Raw genomic sequence first — 24,796 nt, 5'->3', positions numbered from 1 at the left:
CGATTGTATGCAGAAGATCCTAGGTTTCGGCAATGCATTCCCTATTTGTTTCATCTCCTGTTTGAAAGCGATCTGTCTGGACTGTCATATGCAGTGAACCACATCTTAAAAAGTGGTATACAGATGCGAAACATCTCGGCAAGTGACTTTATGCATAAAGTCAATGTCCAAGACAGTATTTTGGATTCTCACTTAATTAATCTCATGGCGTGTCAGCGTGGTACTAATGAGTACTGGTACCGTCGTCATGGTGACTTAAAATGTATGCTGAGGAACTTAGGAACTCCGACATGGTTCCTCACTCTGAGCTGTGCCGAGTATGGCTGGGATGACTTACTTGAATTTCTACGAGAGGCAAATGGAAATATTGAAAACATTGAATTCAAGACACCTGGAGAACTGTGTTCTTTGGATCCTGTGAATGTATGCAGGTACTTCAATCATAGATTTGAAGCTATGATGTCTTTCATCACAAATAAAAAGAATCCACCTCTTGGAGAGGTGTTGGATTTCTTCTGGAGAAAGGAGTACCAAGCAAGAGGTGCCCCTCATATACATATGTTGCTGTGGATCAAGGATGCACCTAAATTTGGAACAGATCCGGATGACTTAGTGATGAATTTCATCGAACAGTATTCTACGTGTGCTGTTCCAAACGCAACGGAGAAGAAAAGTCTAAGAGAACAAGTTCTACGTTTCCAAAGCCATCGTTGTGGAAAGTACTGTCGTCGTAAATTCAGAAACAAGGACAAGTTCTACACCAAATGTCGTTTCAACTTTCCACGACCGGTGATTTCTAAAGGAAGAGTGAACAGTTTGATGTCTTCGCTGCGACATAATGTGACGAGGAAATCACCCAAGAATACATACAATTTGAAAAGGAACGAAGAGTCCAAGTACATCAATGACTACAACCCAGTGATTTTGTCCATGTGGAATGCCAACATGGATATACAGTTTGTGGCTGACAACTGTATGGCTGTGGCTCGGTATGTGACATCTTACATCACCAAAAAAGAAAAGACCGAACTGAAGGATATGTGGGAGGACATTTCCCATGAAAAGAGCCTCAGCAAGAAGTTGTACAGTTTCAGTCTGAAGATGTTGTCGCATCGAGAAATCGGAGCTTACGAATGTTCTGATCGATTGTCTTCAGCAAGTCTCTATGCCAAATCCAGGAGTCTCGTTTGGGCGAGTCTTGGTCTTGCTGCAACGCGAAATCGAGTTCTAAAACCTGTTCGGGAAATTGAGTATTTGGCAGAAAAGGAACCAAACAGTACCGACATTTTGAAGACCAACATGTTGGATACATATTATCCAAATCGAAGCAGTCACCTTGAGAATGTTTGTCTATATGAGGTTCTCCAAAATTATATATTCAAGAGGAACATCAAAGAAGATATTGAGAAAGGAGTGTATGCTGTAATTGGAAGTGAGGGATGCCTGGTCAAGCAAAGAAAATGCCAATTAGTAAACCATCGAAAATTAAGTGGCGAATCTCCAGAAAAAAAGGAGTTTTTCTATTTAGCACTTTTGCAACTTTTCAAGCCTTGGCGTGCAGAAGAGGAACTGCTTGGAGATTTCCTCTGTTACGAAGACTCTTTCAATGCAGCCAAGGAGTCCATAGAATGTCCTGCTTTTTCTAAATATCAAGAAATGCTAACTTTGGAAATTGAGCAGGAAGCAACGATTGCAGCCGAGATTGCCAGAGACAGTTCTCAGGACAGTCAGAGTTCTGTTTCATTGAGTCAAGATCCACTTGGAGGACCTATTATCGAAAATGAAGCTGCCACTGCTATGAATGAAGTAGAAAGAGCCATGGCACATGCTCAGGAGGATTCAGTTAACTTACAAGACTTGGAAAAACAACTCAACGTTGAGCAGAGGAAAATATATGATGAAGTTACCAAGGAAATTGAGCACGGATTAAGTCATGAGAAGAAAGAGTGCTCGTGTACGTCGTTGAAGCCTGTCCGACTGTACGTGAGTGGAGAAGCGGGAACTGGAAAAAGTTTCCTCATTAAAGCAATCTCTTGTTATTTGCAGGAATGGACTGAGTCATCGCTGTCTTGTGTTGTCACCGCTCCTACTGGACTGGCAGCACATAATATTAAAGGTATTACTTTGCATCGTCTATTGATGCTGCCGGTGGAGCATGACAACAAATTACAATACAACAAGTTATCTGGAGATGCTTGCTGTGAAGTTTCAAGAGTCTTGAGGAAAATGAAACTACTTATCATTGACGAAGTAAGCATGGTTTCCAATGTCATGCTTGCCTTTGTGCATTTGAGAATGCAAGAAGTACTTAAAACTGAATATGATGTGTTATTTGGTGGGAAACACATCATTGTTTTCGGAGATCTTCTGCAGCTGACACCAGTAAAAGGTCAACCTGTGTTCAAAATACTCACGCATGAAGATACCAGGAAGTGCCTAGGGAGCATTGGCAACGTCAATATATGGTTAAACTTCAATTATGCAGAACTGCATCAAAATATGCGTCAGGCAAAGGATGAAGATTACAAGAATATTCTACAAGATATTAGAATTGGAAAAGTGACCGAGCATGGGAAAGAAGCTTTAAATGCACGATTACTGTCAAAATTATATCCCAAACAAGAGATTGTGCCTGAGAATATTTTTCGGAAAATTACTGAGAAGAAATCCGGGATATGTCTCATGCCAACTCTTGCAGAATGTGCCATCTTTAACAACAAAATGTTGAATTTAGAAAAGCAAGAGATTGTGAAACTTGAAGCTATCGACAAATTAGAGCATATGGGATCAACAATTATTTTGTCAGACAATTTGAAATCAAAATTGGATTCATTAGAGAAGACTATATCTAAAACAGCGGGTTTTGAAAAGACTTTGAATGTGTGTTTAAATTGCCGAATTATTTTGAGAAGGAATTTACATGTAGAAAGAGGTCTGGTAAATGGATCAATGGGTAATGTTGTTGATTTTGAGAAATACAGAAATAGAGATGGAATAGAATTTTTAAAAATTAAATTTGATGGCATTGAGGAAGTACAGCAAATTGGTCGTTGTTCTGCTAGGTTTTTGCTTGTTAAAGATTTATATGTTCGCCGTAAACAGTTTCCTGTTTGCTTGGCATATGCGGTGACAATCCATAAATCGCAAGGTTTAAGTGTAGACTGTGCATTGGTGAATATTGGCAGTTCTGTGTTCAAGGAGGGTATGGCATATGTGGCATTGTCACGAGTTAGAACTTTATCGGGATTGTACTTGATTGACTGTGATGTCACAAACATTTGTGCGGATCTAGATTGTGTTAAGGAATACAATAGGTTAAGAAGAGATTATGCGCCACATTTGCCTCAATATCCTTTGTTTGAGAAACGTGTGGTAGGCCGCAAACGTAGAAATAGCAGTAATAGTAGGGAGGTTGTTGCAAAAAGACTAAAAGTCAATGAACCGAAAATTGTTAGCAGAAAGAAAGTGGATTCTGTTGAAGATGTTGTCGGTTTTCAATTTGAAAACAGTTCTGGTGTCAACTGCTATGCAAATGTAGTGGTTAATGTTCTCTTTTCACTAGAGAGTTTAAAAGAACAGATTCTGTTGAATTCTGAACAAATTTTATGCTGTTTGTTGAATTCTGTTTTTGAGAAATGTAGCACTGATCGAACAAAAGTAGAAAGTGTGTCTGAAGTTCGTTATCTGTTAGATGAATGTTCAGGTCAAACAGACTTCTCTGAAAATAATCAGCAAGATTGTCAGGAGTTTTTAATGTATATGCTTGATATATTGCAAGTTGAGGGTGTAGATGTAGATCACCTGTTTGGGCTTTCTTATCAATGGCAGCATGACTGCGAGAACTGTATGGTATCAAGTACTACTAGTGTAGACTCAGAAAGATTTATATATTTAACTTTGCCAGACAGTAAATCAGTCTCCTTTAATAAGCTAGTAAATGCAGCGGATCACAACATGGAGTGTAGCCAATGTAAATGTGATATGATGTCAACATTATTTATACGTAGATATGGCCAGTATGTCATTTTAATGATCCAACGTTGTAGGCCTGATGGATCAAAATTGTCAACTTTAATAAAAAATTTTGTGGCTTCTCAGCTGTCAATATCAGGGAGGACTTTTGTTACTGTAGCAATTATCTATCACGATGGTCCATCAACAACATCAGGACATTATACAGCTTACTTAAAGTCTGGAAACGGCTGGTCATTCTGTAATGATTCCGTTGTAACGTTCAAAAAAAAATTGCCGTTTGACCTTAAAAATTCTTACCTGGTGTTTTTAAAACCAAAATTTTAAGTAGAGGGAATGTAAGTCTGCAATGCTGTCTAGATTAAAAATCCAACTATATAAACCTAATGCAAGTAAGTCTGCTTCATAGTAAGCAGTATCAGTGTCATAGGAAAAGGAGAACATGAGTGACAAAGAAGAGTAAGTTATTAGTAGTCCAGGATTGTGAAAATAATCTCAAATATTTTATTTTTGAAAGCTGCGAAAATAGAAAATGTCGGGATTTGATTGGAAGAATAACAAGACTTGCGAATCGCGGCAACATGATTTGGCCTAGTGGAAACATGTGATATAATGAGAGAAGTCTTTTTTTCTATGTAACATATTTCACGTATCGATGGAGGTTTTCTTTCAGAAAGTGGCGGGCTGAAAATATTTGTAGCACAACAGAGTGGATGCTGTTCATAGGAGATCGTTCGACGTCATTGAAAGTAAGTTAATTTTAAGGAGTTTTGAAATCAGATTTCGAAGGTTGTATGGGTTTTTTAAACACAATCATTTTGATTGTGTTTTTTTTTTCCCGCTGTTACATGATGAATACCTTCAAGTCACTGATTTAAGTGAAATTTGATACATTCTGAGAACAGCAAAAATAAACCATTTAACATGTATAATTAATGTTATGCTTTTTGAAATTATGATATATATTTAGAAATGTGAGGTAGATATGGAGAAGCAGAGTCTTCTGTAAGTGTCAATTTTAATGCTTACAGTGCTGTACTTCTAGGTATTGTTTTTTTTAAAAAAAAGAAATAGGCCTCACCTCAAAGAAAGCTCTTGAAAGCACACATCTTATTTGCATCCTAAAACAATCATTTAAAATGTTTGACACAATTTTATGATGGCTTTACATCTTTTTTGCGCTGTTATTGCATCACTATTGTGAGACATAAGCAATGCAAAAGAAGCATCATGTTTCAAAATAGGCCTCATTTCATCAGCATGAAGATACTGTTTTTTTAAAATAAATATCTTTAGGATTGTGTAGGGGTCGTAGGGAAGTAGAGGTTTCTGTAAATGTCAAAGTTGTTTAAAAACTGTTTCTTCTTGAACCTTTTCCCTTCTTTTTTCTAATTTATAAATACATGTTTTAATATTTTTGGAAATGTTTGTTCTCTCTTTTACAGATTGAATGTATGAAAAATTTGCTTGAAAAGTTAACATGAATTATAAGGTAAATGTTTTCTACTTTTTTAACCTACATTCCACTACTGATGATGTTACTGACTATGTTATGATTGATGTAATAAATGGGCATGTTTTACTGCAATGGTAGGTCTTCACATCTATTATCTCGTCTGTATTCTTCAACAAGCATAAATTTGATATGCAACCCAGAGTACGGTTCACCTTAAACAAACTTTTAGAGAGGACACACCTTATCGTCACCCTCACTCAATCATTTAATCTATCACATTTAACATCTATTAGTTCTACTGCTTCATTTCTTTAATCTTTACTTTCCTGTGTTTGCTACTTCTCTCCTTCCTTTCTCTATTACTTAATTTTTCTATTCCTTCCAGTATTTTTCTCAGTCCCTCTCTTCTCATACTTCTTCATTATTATTCACTAATTCTTTCTCTATTAATGTTACTGTTTCTGAATGATCTCCAAAAATTTTAAAAATAAGAACAGTAAGTATAAGGATAGGAAAAGACATTTATGTTACAAGAAAGACAACTATAGGAAGTAAACAGAAAAAACTGTTACTCGCAATCCACTGCTGATGATCTCACTGACCATGTAAAAAATTATGTAATATATGACATGATCAGAAGTGAATTGCGGGTAACAGTATCTTTTCTTTACTCCCTATAGCTGTCTTTTTTTGTAACATAACTGTCTGTTTCCTTTCCTTATACTTACTGTTCCTTTTTTTAAAAAAAATTTTTTGGTACGCTCAAAGTACGCGTACCGGAGTGCGAACTGGTAGCGAACTAATAGAAATAGAGCTTGGCAGAGTTCAAAGAATTCTACCAATTTTTTTAATAATGGGGAGGTAGTTCTGAAAAGAACTGTTTTTTTTTGTTTTTGTTGTTTTAAATTTTTTTTATTAGTTTTCTGAACATTTTTTATATTTTTTTGTTTTTTTCTGAACATTTTGTATTTTTTTTTATTTTTGGGGGGGAGGGGGGAAACAAAAATGATTCATCGAAGACGGCTCAACAGGAGCAACAAAAAAAAAAAGAATTTACTTTTTGGGGCGTTTTGGGCACACATGATTGGTGATGGCTCTCATTATCAGGGTAATGCTACTTTCGCGGTAGCAAAGTGTCTGGTTGCACCACACACAGACTTGCTTCACTTCTCCCATGTTGATTTGGATGTTCGGGATCACCTCCCTCGCCTCCGGTCCCGATACCTCCTGAACAACAGATCTTCTTGCCATTTCTGGCGGATTTTGTTGTTGGTCGCGAAGTTGTGCATTGCTGTAATTGTTAGGGTGCCATCGACTCATGTGCCTGTGCATTGTATGATTGCCAAAACTGTACTTTTTGTCTGTGCCCCTTGAAAGACGATCGCCGCAAATGCGACAAAAGACGTATCTGGCATTTACTTTCTTTTGGTCAGCAGGAAATTTAAAAAATTGCCAGATATAATTTTCTTTTCTATTATATCTTCTGGGCTCCTCTGGCAAAAACTCGTCATTTTCTTGCTGTTCTTCCTCTTCTTCATTTTCCTCCTCATCTATAATTAGTGAAGCAGGTAGTCTTTTCTTCCCATGAGGAGGTGGAGGAGGTGGTGGGGGCACACTGGCAGAAGCAACCATTGAAGCCATTGCTGATGAATCAAAAAAGGTCTTTCTCTCACCAAGATGAAAGTCAGAGTGAGGAAAGAAGGAGGGGTTTTCATCATTTGGGAGAAGGAAAAATTCTAAACCAATGAAAAGTGTTAATTTTATATCACATGACCAAGTATTACATCATTAGGAAACCAAAAGTGAAATGAACCAATGAAAAGTGTTATTTTCGAGTCACATGACCTGCTGTGTTTACGTTTCGCGCTTTGCTCCGCTTTCCGGTCCACTTCCGGGTCCGCTAACTTGGCGCGTCCAATGACGTATTACGCGATAACGCAAAACGTCATGCAAACGTAACAGTTACGCTAAAGGAACGTTGACCGGTTCGCGTACTAAGCCGCGGCTTTAAATTGAGCTAACGGGAAGCAGACCGGTTCGCGGACTGGGAGCGGAACAAAAAAAAATGTTTTAAAAAAATTGTCTAAAGAACATGAAAAATATATTTCAAAATTTAAAGAACAATACATTGTACAGCTACAGATATTAGCTTTTAAAAAACCATTGAAATTCAATGAAAAAACCATAGGTTATACTCCATATATAGTTAGGAATTAGCATTTACAAAACCTTATTTTACTCGCATAAAACCATTGAAATTCCATATATAGTTAGATGCGCTAACTATATATCGCGCACCCGCAATCCACTGCTGATGATGTCACATATTACATCATTCATGACATGGTCAGTGACATCACTGATGACATCACTGATGACAACATCCAGTGACTGTATGTTTCTGTAAAGTTAAAATATGTCTTACATATTGAAGAATGAGTGGATGTATAAGTGTCTGGATGAAGGATTTAGTAGGTGCATGAGTGACTGTATGAGTGAGTGATTAAATGTGTCTCACTGAGTGCATGGGTTAGTGACTAAACTGTCTTAATTTGTGCATCATTATGTCTGTTGTTCTGTAAACTGTTGCATGTGTGAATAAGTAGCTATATGAGTAACTATATGGGTTATTGATTGGTTGCCCAAGTATTTGTATGGGAGACTGAGTGTGTGTGTGGGTGGCTGGGAGGTGTATGACTCTGTGCATAGATGTGTGAGCAGTTGATTCACTAGATGTATGGTTTCAAAAGTGCATGTGGAAACAGCTGTATGGGCGGTTGACTGTGTGCATGAGTGTATTGGTGAGTGAATGGATATCTCAGTGCTACATGTCAAAGTAAGTACATATGTAAAACACAGTACATGTGAGAGTTGACATATATAAATAACTGTGCATAAGAGCCAGTGAATGTGTGAGTGGCTGTATAGATCATTGTGAACTTGTATCAGGGATTGTATAAGAGAGTAAATATGTGTTAGTATATGTTTGAATAAGTAAAGTTTGTATAACTGTATAGTTGAGGAAATGGAGGTGTGATTGATTCTTTGCATGACTGACTAGGTGTGTGAGTAACTCCATGGATGAGTGACAGTCTGTGAGTGTCTGTTTACACTGATTGTATCTAAGGTTATATTAGAGTCTGAAGAGGTTCATCGTATTATCACATGAATGATATCATCAGTGATGTGATCAGTAATGTCAAATGAGATGTCATCAGTGATGTCATCAGTGATGTCATTTGAGATGTCATCAGTAATGTCAAATGAGATGTCATCAGTGATGTCATCAGTGATGTCACTGACCATGTCATGAATGATGTAATATGTGACATCATCAGCAGTGGATTGCGGGTGCGCGATATATAGTTAGCGCATCTAACTATATATGGAATTTCAATGGTTTTATGCGAGTAAAATAAGGTTTTGTAAATGCTAATTCCTAACTATATATGGAGTATAACCTATGGTTTTTTCATTGAATATATATATATATATTACCTACTGGCGATAGCCAGTAGGTATATATAGTTAGGATTTTTTTCCTATGGGATTTTTGAAAATTCTATGTCGAATAACTTTGGCGTTTGAGGACAGAATTGGCTGAAATTTTCAGGAAAATGGAACATTTTGTTTCTGAGCAGCCCCTGAAAATTTGGGGAGGTTTCGTCAAGGGGGGGCCGAGAAAAAAGGGGGGTCCCAAAACGTGTTTTTCCCATGCAATTTTCCATAGGGCGGTTGGCCTCACTTTTAGCCTGAACGGCTGAATGGATTTACACCAAACTTGGCAAAATTGTAGGGACTGGTAGCCCGATGTGCCTTTGCTATGTCTCAAGATATAGGCTCCAGTGGTTTTTACGAAAATTAACTTTGAAAAATATATATTGGGCTACTTTGGGCTATATATATGTTGGAGCCCAAATGTAGCCCAATGTAGCCCAATGTAGCCCAATGTAGCCCAAAGATGGCCACCAGAGACAAAAAAACAAATGTAGCCCAAATATCAGCCAGATGTAGCCCAACTATAGCCCAATGACAGAATGTCCCAGAGTGTTCTAAAGAACAACTAGAGTGCTAACAGTCCTACTTATTACAAAGGTATGGCACACCTAAAAGCCATCTTGATTGGAATAAAGTGGTAACTCTTAAAACATTTAAATTAAAAAGGAACAAAATGAGGGGGTTCATTTTGCCATAGAAAGTCTGATTAGCGAATATATGACGAAATCCCGCATACCATCAGTCCGCAAAAAAAATCCTGCATGTACTATTAGGCCGCAAATTAAAATAACGAAAACTGTTAGAACGAATATGCCTTTAGCATACACTAAACAACTAAACTACCCTAAACCCTAAAACACTACCCCCAGCATGACCCTACACTACACAAACAGTACAACACTACCCTAAACCCTAAAACACTACCCTCAGCATGACTCTACACTACGCAAACACTACAACACTACCCAAAACCCTAAAACACTACACCCCAGCATGACCCTACACTACACAAACACTACAACACAACCCTAAACCCTAAAACACTACCCCCAGCATGACCCTACACTACGCAAACACTACAACACAACCCTAAACCCTAAAACACTACCCCCAGCATGACCCTACACTACGCAAACACTACAACACTACCCTAAACCCTAAAACACTATCCCCAGCATGACCCTACACTACGCAAACACTACAACACTACCCAAAACCCTAAAACACTACACCCCAGCATGACCCTACACTACGCAAACACTACAACACTACCCTAAACCCTAAAACACTACCCCCAGCATGACCCTACACTACGCAAACACTACAACACTACCCAAAACCCTAAAACACTACACCCCAGCATGACCCTACACTACGCAAACACTGCAACACTACCCTAAACCCTAAAACACTACCCCCAGCATGACCCTACACTACGCAAACACTACAACACTACCCTAAACCCTAAAACACTACCCCCAGCATGACCCTACACTACGCAAACACTACAACACTACCCTAAACCCTAAAACACTACCCCCAGCATGACCCTACACTACGCAAACACTACAACACTACCCTAAACCCTAAAACACTACCCCCAGCATGACCCTACACTACGCAAACACTACAACACTACCCAAAACCCTAAAACACTACCCCCAGCATGACCCTACACTACGCAAACACTACAACACTACCCAAAACCCTAAAACACTACCCCCAGCATGACCCTACACTACGCAAACACTACAACACTACCCAAAACCCTAAAACACTACCCCCAGCATGACCCTACACTACGCAAACACTACAACACTACCCAAAACCCTAAAACACTACCCCCAGCATGACCCTTCACTACGCCAACACTACAACACTACCCAAAACCCTAAAACACTACACCCCAGCATGACCCTACACTACGCAAACACTACAACACTACCCAAAACCCTAAAACACTACACCCCAGCATGACCCTACACTACGCAAACACTACAACACTACCCAAAACCCTAAAACACTACCCCAGCATGACCCTACACTACGCAAACACTACAACACTACCCAAAACCCTAAAACACTACCCCCAGCATGACCCTACACTACACAAACACTACAACACTACCCTAAACCCTAAAATACTACACCCCAGCATGACCCTACACTACGCAAACACTACAACACTACCCACAACCCTAAAACACTACCCCCAGCATGACCCTACACTACGCAAACACTACAACACTATCCTAAACCCTAAAACACTACCCCCAGCATGACCCTACACTACGCAAACAGTACAACACTACCCTAAACCCTAAAACACTACCCCCAGCATGACCCTACACTACGCAAACACTACAACACTACCCAAAACCCTAAAACACTACACCCCAGCATGACCCTACACTACGCAAACACTACAACACTACCCTAAACCCTAAAACACTACCCCCAGCATGACCCTACACTACACAAACACTACAACACAACCCTAAACCCTAAAACACTACCCCCAGCATGACCCTACACTACGCAAACACTACAACACAACCCTAAACCCTAAAACACTACCCCCAGCATGACCCTACACTACGCAAACACTACAACACTACCCTAAACCCTAAAACACTACCCCCAGCATGACCCTACACTACGCAAACACTGCAACACTACCCTAAACCCTAAAACACCACCCCCAGCATGACCCTACACTACGCAAACACTGCAACACTACCCAAAACCCTAAAACACTACACCCCAGCATGACCCTACACTACGCAAACACTGCAACACTACCCTAAACCCTAAAACACTACCCCCAGCATGACCCTACACTACGCAAACACTACAACACTACCCTAAACCCTAAAACACTACCCCCAGCATGACCCTACACTACGCAAACACTACAACACTACCCAAAACCCTAAAACACTACCCCCAGCATGACCCTACACTACGCAAACACTACAACACTCCCCAAAACCCTAAAACACTACCCCCCAGCATGACCCTACACTACGCAAACACTACAACACTACCCAAAACCCTAAAACACTACCCCCAGCTTGACCCTACACTACGCAAACACTACAACACTACCCAAAACCCTAAAACACTACCCCCAGCATGACCCTTCACTACGCCAACACTACAACACTACCCAAAACCCTAAAACCCTACACCCCAGCATGACCCTACACTACGCAAACACTACAACACTACTGAAAACCCTAAAACACTACACCCCAGCATGACCCTACACTACGCAAACACTACAACACTACCCAAAACCCTAAAACACTACCACAGCATGACCCTACACTACGTAAACACTACAACACTACCCAAAACCCTAAAACACTACCCCCAGCATGACCCTACACTACACAACACTACAACACTACCCTAAACCCTAAAATACTACACCCCAGCATGACCCTACACTACGCAAACACTACAACACTACCCAAAACCCTAAAACACTACCCCCAGCATGACCCTACACTACGCAAACACTACAACACTATCCTAAACCCTAAAACACTACGCCCAGCATGACCCTACACTACGCAAACACTACAACACTACCCTAAACCCTAAAACACTAGCCCCAGCATGACCCTACACTACGCAAACAGTACAACACTACCCTAAACCCTAAAACACTACCCCCAGCATGACCCTACACTACGCAAACACTACAACACTACTCAAAACCCTAAAACACTACACCCCAGCATGACCCTACACTACGCAAACACTACAACACTACCCTAAACCCTAAAACACTACCCCCAGCATGACCCTACACTACGCAAACACTACAACACAACCCTAAACCCTAAAACACTACCCCCAGCATGACCCTACACTACGCAAACACTACAACACTACCCTAAACCCTAAAACACTACCCCCAGCATGACCCTACACTACGCAAACACTACAACACTACCCAAAACCCTAAAACACTACACCCCAGCATGACCCTACACTACGCAAACACTACAACACTACCCTAAACCCTAAAACACCACCCCCAGCATGACCCTACACTACGCAAACACTGCAACACTACCCAAAACCCTAAAACACTACACCCCAGCATGACCCTACACTACGCAAACACTGCAACACTACCCTAAACCCTAAAACACTACCCCCAGCATGACCCTACACTACGCAAACACTACAACACTACCCTAAACCCTAAAACACTACCCCCAGCATGACCCTACACTACGCAAACACTACAACACTACCCTAAACCCTAAAACACTACCCCCAGCATGACCCTACACTACGCAAACACTGCAACACTACCCTAAACCCTAAAACACTACCCCAAGCATGACCCTACACTACGCAAACACTACAACACTACCCTAAACCCTAAAACACTACCCCCAGCATGACCCTACACTACGCAAACACTACAACACTACCCAAAACCCTAAAACACTACCCCCAGCATGACCCTACACTACGCAAACACTACAACACTACCCAAAACCCTAAAACACTACCCCCAGCATGACCCTACACTACGCAAACACTACAACACTACCCAAAACCCTAAAACACTACCCCCCAGCATGACCCTACACTACGCAAACACTACAACACTACCCAAAACCCTAAAACACTACCCCCAGCATGACCCTACACTACGCAAACACTACAACACTACCCAAAACCCTAAAACACTACCCCCAGCATGACCCTTCACTACACCAACACTACAACACTACCCAAAACCCTAAAACACTACACCCCAGCATGACCCTACACTACGCAAACACTACAACACTACCCAAAACCCTAAAACACTACCCCAGCATGACCCTACACTACGTAAACACTACAACACTACCCAAAACCCTAAAACACTACCCCCAGCATGACCCTACACTACGCAAACACTACAACACTACCCTAAACCCTAAAATACTACACCCCAGCATGACCCTACACTACGCAAACACTACAACACTACCCAAAACCCTAAAACACTACCCCCAGCATGACCCTACACTACGCAAACACTACAACACTATCCTAAACCCTAAAACACTACGCCCAGCATGACCCTACACTACGCAAACACTACAACACTACCCTAAACCCTAAAACACTAGCCCCAGCATGACCCTACACTACGCAAACACTACAACACAACCCTAAACCCTAAAACACTACCCCCAGCATGACCCTACACTACGCAAACACTACAACACTACCCTAAACCCTAAAACACTACCCCCAGCATGACCCTACACTACGCAAACACTACAACACAACCCTAAACCCTAAAACACTACCCCCAGCATGACCCTACACTAAACAACCACCACAACTCTACACTACACTAACACAACACTACACTACACAACACTACACTACACTACACAATCACTAACCCACGAAAAAATTAACACAAACCCACTTACCTCTCTCGTCATCGTGGTTTTCACAATGCAAATGCATTTACCATACATGCCTTTAAAACGTAATTCTTTGTAAAGGCATGCGCGATAAATGCACATGCGTTTTGAAAAAATGCGGGATAATGGTATGCGAGGTCAATGACCTTGCGGGATAATGGTATGCAGACTGAAAGTCTGCGGGATAAAAAATGCGGGAAAATGGCTGCAAACCATGATTAGCAGCAGACTTCCCTGGTGAGCACTAGCTTTACTACAGTGATCTAATGAGCAACTAGAGTGCTAACATTCAGAATGTATGGCAAATGTGTGAAACATCTGAATGCCTTCTTGATAGAACCAAAGTAAACAAGCATTGAAAATGCAATAGATCTCGCCCTCGTTTAAGTTAAAGCCATTCTGTTTGTAATGAGGTGGCTTTTTAGCTTTGCTTTTATTAGTGTTTTTAAAACTTTTATGTAAATAACATGCATATGTATGCATATATGTATATGTAAGCATGCATTTATATTTATATAGATATGCAGATTATATATGTTTATATATGTATATTACCTACTGGCGATAGCCAGTGGGTATATATAGTTAGGATTTTTTCTCTATGGGATTTCTGAAAATTCTATGTCTAATAACTTTGGCGTTTGTGGACGAAATTGGCTGAAATTTTCAGGAAAATGGCACATTTCGTTTCTGAGCAGCCCCTGAAAATTTGGGGGGGTTTCGTCAAGGGGGGGGGCCGAGAAACAAGGGGGGTCCCAAAACACGTTTTTCCCATTCATTTTTCCATAGGGCGGTTGGACTCACTTTTAGCTCGAACGGCTGAATAGATTTACATGAAACTTGGCAAAATTGTAGATATGGTTTGCCCGACGTGCCTTTGCTATGTCTCAATATATGTGCTCCAGTGGATTTTGAGAAATTAACGTTTAAAAAAAAATATATATCTGTGACAGCGCTCCGGTTAGCGCCCCGGTTTGCGTACCTGACGCGTAACGGAACTTCGCGAAGTGAAGTTGATTGGCTCTCCGGTGTCTGTCAACATTCTAAACAGTCCGGAGCGGCCGCCATCTTGTCTCTCGGTACGATCGAGAGACAAGATGTGGTGAAAAACGAAGGGGGAAATGAAGGAAAGGGGGCAAGGTAGACCACTCTTGACCCCCTAGGATTGATGAGGGGGATATTAAAGTGCCCCGCGGGGCAAAAAAAAAAAATACTTTTTTTGCGATTTTACGCCGTAGAGGCGCGTCCCGATACGCGAACAGGGCAGCTCACCGGGCAGCTAACCGGACAGCTAACCGGCAGCGTAGCTGTCAACATTGTAAACAGTCCGGAGCGGCCGCCATCTTGTCTCTCGGTAGGTTCGAGAGACAAGATGTGGTGAAAAAAGAAGGGGGAAATGAAGGAAAGGGGGGAAGGTAAACCCCTCCTGACCCCCTAGGATTGATGAGGGGGATATTAAAGTCCCCCGCGATTTTTCGCGGTAGAGGCACTTCCCGGTACGCAAACTGGGCAGCTAACCGGCAGCGTAACGGGAGTCCGCCATCTTGTGTTTTTGAAGCGTCCGGTTCGCGTACCGGGTAGCGTCCCGGTAAGCGTAACAAGGAGAAAACCAAGAGAAACAGTAAAAAAAAAATTAAGGGAATAGATTTCCAGCAAACTTGACAAAATTGTAGGGACTGTTTGTTTGATGTGCCTTTGCAAGGCCTCAAGATATGTGCACGTGTGGATTTTGTCTAATTAATGTTAAAAAAAATATATATATCTGTAAGCGTGCTCCGGCACGCTTACGTTACGGGTTTTGTTTGCGCTGCAGAGCCGATACGTCACGGTTATGCGACGCGTCATGAGGCGTCTCACGTGGCTACGTGATACGTCACGTAATAAAGAATATATTTTACAGCTATAGATATTAGCTTTTAAAAAACCAATGAAATTCACTGAAAAAACCATAGGTTATAGACCATATATAGTTAGGAATTTGCATTTACAAAACCTTGAAAATTCACTGAAAAAACCATAGGTTAGAGACCATATATAGTTAGCTGGACATTTTATTGACATAAAACCAATGAAATTCCATATATAGTTAGTTGCACTAACTATATATCGCGCACCCGCAATCCACTGCTGATGATGTCACATATTACATCATTCATGACATGGTCAGTGACATCACTGATGACATCACTGATGACATCTCAAATGACATCACTGATGACATCACTGATGACATCTCAATTGACATCACTGATGACATCATGACACACCAATACCAGTTACTACATACGCACTCACTGATTCCTACGTCTACACACACATTCACTCATTCACCCATACAATCACTCATACATACAGTCACTCATTATTACAACACTATCATATGCACTCATACACCTATGCAGACACTCACACACTGCCACTCATCCATGGAGTTACTCACACATCTAGTCAGTCCTGTAAAGAATCAATCACACTTCCATTTCCTCATCTATACAGGTAAACACAGAACACCATACTTCAGTGACATCACTGATGACATCACTGATGACATCTCAAATGACATCACTGATGACATCTCAAATGACATCACTGATGACATCATGACACACCAATACCAGTTACTACATACGCACTCACTGATTCCTACGTCTACACACACATTCACTCATTCACCCATACAATCACTCATACATACAGTCACTCATTATTACAAGACTATCATATGCACTCATACACCTAGTCAGTCCTGTGAAGAATCAATCACACTTCGATTTCCTCATCTATACAGTTAAACACAGAACACCATACTTTTCACACATATACTAACACATACTTACTCTCTTATACAATCACTGATACAAGTACACATTGATATGCAAAGAGTCACACACCTCCCAGCCAGCCACACACACACTCAGTCTTCCATACATCCACTCATTCTTCAATATGTAAAACATATTTAAACTTTACAAAAACACACAGACACTAGATGATGTCATCAGTGATGTCATTTGAGATGTCATCAGTGATGTCATCAGTGATGTCATTTGAGATGTCATCAGTGATGTCATCAGTGATGTCACTGACCATGTCATGAATGATGTAATATGTGACATCATCAGCAGTGGATTGCGGGTGCGCGATATATAGTTAGTGCAACTAACTATATATGGAATTTCATTGGTTTTATGTCAATAAAATGTCCAGCTAACTATATATGGTCTCTAACCTATGGTTTTTTCAGTGAATATATATATATATATATATATATATATATTGTGAACAAGGGAGCTTGAACTCCCGAAACGCGTAGATGCTACACCTTGTCGTATGAAAATAAAGTAAAGACTCTTTTCTACCTCGGAGTGCTGGATGACTCCCTTTTACGTTCTTGGGTGATCTAATCTCCAATATATATATGTATATATATATATATATATATATATTACCTACTGGCGGTCGCCAGTAGGTAGTTATAGTTAGGATTTTTTTCAATGTTAAATCTCAAAATTCTATTTGGAATAACTTTTGCGCCGGTTGACGAATCTGCCTGAAAATTTCCTGAAAATGGCCTCGCGGCGTTCCGGTCCTTCCCTGAAAGTTTGGGGGGGATTTGTCAAGCGGGGGCCGAGATAAAAGGGGGGTCCCAAAACGCGTTTTCCCCATGTTAATTTCCATAGGGCGGTCGATTTCACTTTTAGCCCGAACGGCTGAATGGATTTCCACCAAACTTGGCAAAATTGTAGGGACTGGTAGCCCGATGTGCCTTTGCTATGTCTCAAGATATGTGCTCCAGTGGATTTTGAGTAATTTAGGTTCAAAAAAATATATATATCTATAGCAGCGCACCGGTGCGCGCACCGGGGAGCGCTCCAGGCGCGCCACGCGAGGTGCGCATGGAAAGCTGATTGGCTCTCGGGTGTCTGTAAACATTCGAAATAGTCCAGAGCGGTCGCCATCTTGTGTCTCGGTAAAATCGAGACATAAGAGGTGGCTAAAACAAAGTGGGAACTGACCATAAGGCGTCAGGGATAGACCCCTTTGACCCCCTAGGTTTGATGTGGGGGCTATAAAAGGGCCCCGCGGGGCATTTAAAATATTTTTTTTTTTTCGTTTTGCGCGGGGGAAGCGCACGGTGCGCGCACCGGGGAGCGGCCCTGGGAGCGCACTATGATGAAAAAAGGTGACAGAGTGTTTAAAAAATGAAGTTTTGATTTAGAAATTGGAGGTAGTTCTAAAAAGAACTTTTTTTTCCTTCTTTTTGTTGTTTTATATTTTTTTTGTGTTTTTTGAACTTTTTGTACTTTTTTTGGCTTTTCAAAACAGTTTTATATATTTTTTTGTATTTTTTTGGGGGAGAAACAAAAAAAGGGAAGTGAAACTGGCTCAACTGGAGCAAAAAAACAAAAAACCCAAAAAATTACTTCTTTTTGGGGCACTTGTGATTATCACCTGCAAGGACGATGAGTTTCACACTTTGTTCCCCATAGGAGATAAGTTTGCCACAAGCTTTGCAAGTAATTTTAAAATCAGCAAACCTCGGCTGAATGCAAGGCATCACCTCAGATGTTTCTGGTTGCGAGGAAGTGGGTTGGTTTCTTTGGGAGGGGGTCCTTGATGAATGGGGGAGGTTACTGGCCAGTTCCCGGAACTCTGCACGAGAGTAGTTGTTTGGATGCTTTCTTGTCATGTGCCGAATCATGGTATAGTTACCAAAAGAATATTTCTTATTTGGGTTGCCCCGTGAAAGTTCATCATTGCAGATGAGGCAAGTGACTTTTGGCGCATTCACCTTTTTTTTCCCCTCTGGAATTGAAAAAAACTCCCAAATGAAGTGTGGTTTGGGTTTATAAGGTGTGTTTTCTTCAGGCAGCCATCTTCTTCTCCCCTCCTCCTCTTCCTCTTCCTCTTCCTCCTCCTGTTCTTGACCACCAACATAATTTGGAGCTGGTCCTCTTGGTGGTTGTGGTGGTGGTGGTGGGGCAGATGCACCAGCTGATGCTACTAATGAAGCCATTTTATAGTACAAAATATTACTCAAAGAGCAAAAAAGTAGACAGAGCAACAAACAGGTCTTCCTCAGTCAAAGGACAAAGTCAGAATAAGGAAAAAAGGTGGGGTCTTTCATCATTTAGAAAAAAAAACTGTCCTGAACCAATGAGAAGTGTTATTTTCAGGTCACAAGACCAGGGGCTTCATCATTATGAAACCAAAACTGTTATGAACCAATGAAAAGTGTTATTTTCTGCTCACATGACCCGACGCGCTTACGCTACGCGCCCGGGGCGCGCCCGGGGGCGCGCCCCGGGTCGCGCAGCGTAAGCGCGTCGGAAGTTTACGTTGTGCGATCGTATTCGCTCGAGTACTTCCGGGTGCGCTTACGCCGTGCGTATCACGCGGTCGCGGCTACGCGATACGTCACGATTATGTTTTCGTTTGCGATATTGGCGCTTACGGGACGCTCCCCGGAGCGCGCCCCGGGGCGCTTTGTAAAAATACGCTTTTCGGGGCGCTCCCCGGGGCGCGCTCCGGGAGCGCTCCCCAAAATAATTTTTTAAAAAAAAATTGGGAAAATTGTAGGGACAGGTAGCTCTATTCTGAAGTGGTTTGTAAAAAACATTAACTTTAGAAAAATATGTATTGTGCTACATTGGGCTTAATATATGTTAGAGCCAAAATGTAGCCCAAATGTAGCCCAAAGTAGCCCAATGTAGCCCAAAGATGGCCACCAGAGATCAAAAATTGAAAATGTAGCCCAAAATTCAACTAGATGTAGCCCAACTGTAGCCCAATGAGAAAATGTACCAGAGTGTTAAAAAGAACAACTAGAGTGCTAACAGTCTTATTTATAAAGTGAAACTTATAGTTAGGAATTAGCATTAAAAAAACCTTTGAAATTCACTGAAAAAACCATAGGTTTCACACCAGTTATAGTTAGGAATTAGCATTTAAAAAACCTATTAAATTCACTGAAAAAACCATAGGTTTCACACCAGTTATAGTTAGCTGGAAATTTTACTGATATAAAACCATTGAAATTCCCACGTTATAGTTAGTCGGACTCACTATAACTTGCGCGTGCAATGCACTGCTGATGACATCACATATTACATCACTCATGACATGGTCAGTGACATCACTCATGACATCACTGATGACACCATCCTTGTGACACAGTCACAGACCTCCTCTCAGTGTAAAGTAACCCTTGAGACACATATTCAAAAATAGAAACTGAAATTTTTAAAAAATGGACATACCTATATCAGTTACAACAAGCAATTCTGTACTTCCACTATCTATATACACATCCACTCATTCACCAACAGTTCTATATAGTCACTCATACATATACTCACTCATCATATGAAGAGATACACCTATACATCCTGTTACACACCGACATTCATCCAAAAGTTACTCACACACATATTCACACGTGCAAATAAACTATTGAACAACCATTTATTTGAATATAGAGTTATACACACACTTCCACCTTACTTTTATTGAAAATTACACATATTTATTCTCTTAAACAATCACTTATAGAAACACATACTTATTTAAACAGGAAATCTTACAATCTCTTACTCTCACATATACTCACTTATATACATCAATATTCATATATACTAGATTAAAACATATGTAGTTACTGATAAAGACACTAGTGAGACAGTCATTCACTCACTAACAAACACATATAGACACTCATCCACCCATACAGTCCTGTACATATGCTGTCTTCAAAACACATACAAACAAAGAGTCAGTCACTCATGCATCTATGTGCTAAGTAATACCCCCACCAAACCATATAGACACTCATAGTGATACTAATAAAAATATCAAATAACCCATATACATACGCATGTAGCTACTTATCAACACATGTAGTCACTTATACACAAAGTGAAACACTAATATATGTATTTAAATATTTAAACATAACTCACTAATATTTATTTTTCAGAAAGACACATATTCACTGGATGGTGTCATCAGTGATGTCATGAGTGATGTCACTGACCATGTCATGAGTGATGTAATATGTGATGTCATCAGCAGTGCATTGCACGCGCAAGTTATAGTGAGTCCGACTAACTATAACGTGGGAATTTCAATGGTTTTATATCAGTAAAATTTCCAGCTAACTATAACTGGTGTGAAACCTATGGTTTTTTCAGTGAATTTAATAGGTTTTTTAAATGCTAATTCCTAACTATAACTGGTGTGAAACCTATGGTTTTTTCAGTGAATATATATATATATATATATATATATATATATATATATATATATATATATTTATATATTACCTACTGGCGGTCGCCAGTAGGTATATATAGTTAGGATTTTTTCCCTATGGGATTTTTGAAAATTCTATGTCTAATAACTTTGGCGTTTGTGGACGGAATCGGCTGAAATTTACAGGAAAATGGCACATTTTGTTTCTGAGCAGCCCCTGAAAATTTGGGGGGGTTTCATCAAGGGGGGGCCGAGAAAAAAAGGGGGTCCCAAAACGCATTTTTCCCATTCATTTTTCCATAGGGCGGTTGGCCTCACTTTTAGCCCGAACGGCTGAATGGATTTGCACGAAACTTGGCAAAATTGTAGGGACTGTTAGCCCGATGTGCCTTTGCTAGGTCTCAATATATGTGCTTTAGTGGATTTTGAGAAATTAACGTTCAAAATAAGATATATATCTGTAACAGCGCTCCGGGTAGCGCTCCGGTTCGCGTACTTTTCGCGTAACGGAGCTTTGCGATGCGAAGCTGATTGGCTCTCCGGTGTCTGTCAACATTCTAAACAGTCCGGAGCGGCCGCCATCTTGTCTCTCGGTAGGATCGAGAGACAAGAGGAGGCCAAAACAAAGGGGGAAATTACCATAAGGGGGCATAGTAGATCCTCGTTGACCCCCTAGGTTTTATGTGGAGGTTTTAAAAAGGCCCAGCAGGGCAAAAAAAAATTTTTTTTTTTTTTTTGCGTGGGGAGCGCCCAGTCCGCGAACCGGAAAGCGTTCTGGGCAGCGTACTATAAGGAAAAAAGAATGATAGACTTTTCAAATACTGTATGTTAATTGTTTGTTGTTTTTGTTGATTATTTTTTATTTTCTTTATTTTTTAAGCATTTTTTTTATTGTGTTTGTGTTTCATAATTTATTAAACTTTCTAACATTTCAGTGTCAGAAACTTCATAATTCTCATTGAATATACTTTGAAGTCTTTGAGGGTATAAAATATCCTCATTTTTAAGGAGGTTATCTACTGCTTCCACACATTGCAGTAGTTCCTGGTCTCTACTTTCATCCATAAATTCATTTTCATTTTGATTAATGTTTTCTTGGCTGCTCTCTTGCAGGACAATTTTAAATTCAATTTTTTGTTTGCCTTCCATTTTGCCTGAAATTTGGATAAAAAAATATATATTAGTAGAGATAGGGCACTGTTGGGATTAATTTTAGATAGGCAGTTTTTATCAGTGAATTTATCTTTTGGCAGTGTATAGTATCAGAGTGGAAGTAGGAATATAAAAAAGTGTCTGTGATTTAACCAAGAGAAGCCTAACTCCATCCATAACTATAACAGAGAAGTCTATCTAAATCTATACCTACTACAGAGGGATAGTATATAACTATCAGAAAAAGTTTACCATATTAACTTATAGTGCACAATATACTTCAGTTTTAAAAATATCAACTTACCTTTACAATCAAGTTGAAGAGTTTAGTGATAATTGAATTGTAATGTACAACAAGAAGTAGCAGTCAAAATGGCTGTGTTTCCTTCTCTTCCTTTATATATATTCAGGTATATAACCAATCAAATGTCAGGTAATAAAAGTAGAAAATGAAAGTAACATTTTCATTGGTTGTCAATTCCAACACATTAGATGTGTTTTGTGAAGTAATTTACCTCACAGTATTTAGAGAGGTCTACAGGCTTAATGGCTAAATGGAATTTCAATAAAATTTGTGAAAATTAATGGGATTGTTATGTAGTGTGAGCTAATGTATATTTGGTGAGAGTGTTTCCAGTCGTTTTTCTGTGAATTACTTTCCCACCTTTTTTATTGGACCGCTTCCCGGTAAGCGTCCCGGTCCGCGAACCAGCAGCGTTACGGGAGTCCATCATTTTGTGTTTCGGTCGAATTAAGATACAAGATGGAGGGCAAATAATGTTCAGAATGGGTAGAATGGGGCACGGTAGACTTATCTTGACCCCCTAGGTTTTCTGAGGGTGGCTGAGGAGGCTTATATGTGAGAAAAAAACATTTTTTTTTTTAATTTTGCGCGGTTAGCTTCCAGTTCGCGTACCGGGTAGCGCTCCGGGGAGCGTAGTTTGTTGAAAATTAGAGAAAAAAGTTAGAGAAAAATAATAAATGTGAGTGATCAGATGTAGGGTAGCTCTGAGAAGAGCTTTTGGGTTTATGGTACATTTAGGTACTTATAAGTAGGTACCAATGCACAGTCTTAAATTCAAAATGAAAATTCTGTTGCCCTCATCTGAGAAGTGAACTCCATCTCCTCTGTAGATATCTTGCATGTAGTAACGCAAGTTATTGTTGTACAAGGAGCCATTCCATGGTCTCTCATGTAAGCTGAAACAGATTTGTTTACATGCTTCCTCGACTTCTCAATTTGTGGACAAAATTGGTTGGACCACCTCCATTTCTGTCTTTGGCATATATTGGAATATACCAAGGCAGTTTGAGGAAAAAGTGCCATTAATTGCTCAAAGGTGTCCTTTAAAAGCATTTCCAGACCTACCCCAGTCAAAGTGCCCAAATCATTACCTCCACAGTGCACAATTAACAGGTCAGGTTTTGGCAAATGCATAAAGGTTTTCACCAATGGTATCAATTGGTGACATTTTAATCCTCTTTGGCCCAACCACTTAATTTCCACATCTTGTAAATTGAGGTTAGGTAAATTTCTGTTCTCAGCATACCTTTGAGCCCAGTGGATGTAACTATGTCCAACAATCCAGACATTAAACATGGTGGGAGAAGGTTGTGCTGCAGTCAGATGAAGTGTGGTAATGAAAGGGCAGTTGAAACGGTAGGAGTTTGTAAAGAAAAAAAACGGTGGATTTCCAGTGCTAATGATTCATTAGCAGTGATTGGTGCATTTCCATTTCTGAAAACAGAAAGTTAGGGTGCATGGATGTGTTCTTTGAAAGATGTAATTTGAATGGTCAAGGAAAAAACATTTAATGAAAGATTGCACTGGATACGCAGGTGCACTGAGAGTTCAGAGTTCAATTGAAACATTGTTGTGTGAACTTGCAAACATGAGAGGTCTTTCAGGAGGTGGTTGCTAAGCAAAAAAGGCAGAGAGGGCAGAGGGGGGAAGGGTTTTGATTTGAAAAAAGTGAGGGAAGAGTTATCATTGGCTAATATGAGAGATATGTGT

The sequence above is a fragment of the Lissotriton vulgaris genome, unplaced genomic scaffold (assembly GCF_964263255.1).
Source record: "Lissotriton vulgaris unplaced genomic scaffold, aLisVul1.2 SCAFFOLD_345, whole genome shotgun sequence".
Taxonomy (NCBI): domain Eukaryota; kingdom Metazoa; phylum Chordata; class Amphibia; order Caudata; family Salamandridae; genus Lissotriton; species Lissotriton vulgaris.
The sequence above is the reverse complement of the archived record's forward strand: the minus strand, read 5'-3'. Positions refer to the sequence as shown.